This window comes from Nanorana parkeri, unplaced genomic scaffold, assembly GCF_000935625.1.
Source record: "Nanorana parkeri isolate BGI_ZX_2015 unplaced genomic scaffold, ASM93562v1 scaffold3316, whole genome shotgun sequence".
Lineage (NCBI taxonomy): Eukaryota > Metazoa > Chordata > Amphibia > Anura > Dicroglossidae > Nanorana > Nanorana parkeri.
Genome location: NW_017309584.1, coordinates 11,034 through 13,684, shown reverse-complemented (window position 1 = coordinate 13,684; position 2,651 = coordinate 11,034).

The following is a 2,651-nucleotide window of genomic DNA, read 5'->3' as shown; positions in this document are numbered from 1 at the left end:
TGATGATGAAGGCCGGTTTATGTCTCCCCGGTGTAGTCACACTGAGTGCCCCTCCCCCCACTGCCATCTTAAAGGGAAATCACATCCATTATATCAACTTCTTTGGTTGTTATTGTCATTCTGATGGATTTTACATTGTTACATCTTTGCTGTTCCATATTGTAGTTTCTGTGCTCCACATACTGATTTGTAGTTTGTCCCCTCCAATGGTTGTGTTTCAAAACCGGGTCGCTCGCTGGTCGCACGCCGGGCTGGTCGCACGCCGAGCTGGTCACACGCCGAGCTGGTCATACGCCGAGCTGGTCATACGCCGAGCTGGTCATACGCCGAGCTGGTCATACGCCGAGCTGGTCATACGCCGAGCTGGTCATACGCCGAGCTGGTCATACGCCGAGCTGGTCATACGCCGAGCTGGTCATACGCCGAGCTGGTCATACGCCGAGCTGGTCATACGCCGAGCTGGTCATACGCCGAGCTGGTCATACGCCGAGCTGGTCATACGCCGAGCTGGTCATACGCCGAGCTGGTCATACGCCGAGCTGGTCATACGCCGAGCTGGTCATACGCCGAGCTGGTCATACGCCGAGCTGGTCATACGCCGAGCTGGTCATACGCCGAGCTGGTCATACGCCGAGCTGGTCATACGCCGAGCTGGTCATACGCCGAGCTGGTCATACGCCGAGCTGGTCATACGCCGAGCTGGTCATACGCCGAGCTGGTCATACGCCGAGCTGGTCATACGCCGAGCTGGTCATACGCCGAGCTGGTCATACGCCGAGCTGGTCATACGCCGAGCTGGTCATACGCCGAGCTGGTCATACGCCGAGCTGGTCATACGCCGAGCTGGTCATACGCCGAGCTGGTCATACGCCGAGCTGGTCATACGCCGAGCTGGTCATACGCCGAGCTGGTCATACGCCGAGCTGGTCATACGCCGAGCTGGTCATACGCCGAGCTGGTCATACGCCGAGCTGGTCATACGCCGAGCTGGTCATACGCCGAGCTGGTCATACGCCGAGCTGGTCATACGCCGAGCTGGTCATACGCCGAGCTGGTCATACGCCGAGCTGGTCATACGCCGAGCTGGTCATACGCCGAGCTGGTCATACGCCGAGCTGGTCATACGCCGAGCTGGTCATACGCCGAGCTGGTCATACGCCGAGCTGGTCATACGCCGAGCTGGTCATACGCCGAGCTGGTCATACGCCGAGCTGGTCATACGCCGAGCTGGTCATACGCCGAGCTGGTCATACGCCGAGCTGGTCATACGCCGAGCTGGTCATACGCCGAGCTGGTCATACGCCGAGCTGGTCATACGCCGAGCTGGTCATACGCCGAGCTGGTCATACGCCGAGCTGGTCATACGCCGAGCTGGTCATACGCCGAGCTGGTCATACGCCGAGCTGGTCATACGCCGAGCTGGTCATACGCCGAGCTGGTCATACGCCGAGCTGGTCATACGCCGAGCTGGTCATACGCCGAGCTGGTCATACGCCGAGCTGGTCATACGCCGAGCTGGTCATACGCCGAGCTGGTCATACGCCGAGCTGGTCATACGCCGAGCTGGTCATACGCCGAGCTGGTCATACGCCGAGCTGGTCATACGCCGAGCTGGTCATACGCCGAGCTGGTCATACGCCGAGCTGGTCATACGCCGAGCTGGTCATACGCCGAGCTGGTCATACGCCGAGCTGGTCATACGCCGAGCTGGTCATACGCCGAGCTGGTCATACGCCGAGCTGGTCATACGCCGAGCTGGTCATACGCCGAGCTGGTCATACGCCGAGCTGGTCATACGCCGAGCTGGTCATACGCCGAGCTGGTCATACGCCGAGCTGGTCATACGCCGAGCTGGTCATACGCCGAGCTGGTCATACGCCGAGCTGGTCATACGCCGAGCTGGTCATACGCCGAGCTGGTCATACGCCGAGCTGGTCATACGCCGAGCTGGTCATACGCCGAGCTGGTCATACGCCGAGCTGGTCATACGCCGAGCTGGTCACACATTGGTAGGTTTTCATATAAACATTCTTATGACAAATCTGGTCAGAACGCACGTAAAACGCATTATAAACTCACTGAATGCACATTATGCATGTGAGGATGACACATTTGCGTTTTCTAATGCAACGCAGTGAACGGGCCGTTAGCTTAGTGAACCATCAGACGCCGTGCTGACTTCAGTCATCCAATCACGTGCAAGCGAATATCCATGTTTTTTAATTTTCCTTAAACAATCCACTTTGGCGGTGACATGTCCTCTCCATCAGCCCCGGCGCGTGTACAATCACAGACCGTCACTGTGCAACACGTCCAAGCAGGGAGCACAGCCCACATAGCTAAAGAGCAACAAAATGGCCGCCTTGTAGATTGGTCATGCATAGAAGGAAGATGTTACATACGTTTAAGAGTCTATGCATGACACTTTGCAGAGCCATTCACCCCCCGAGAATCTCTGCCAACGTTCATTCTGTTTTGGGCGGAGTTCAGCTTTATTACAGGATCAGATTATTGATTATTATTAGTAATAAGTGATTGCCTATGAATATATATATATACACTATAGATTCACTCGACATGTTGGGTTGTTCATCTGATGAGATCATCCGAAAGACAAATCAACATTAAAAGCCATTCACCCCTCCCACCCC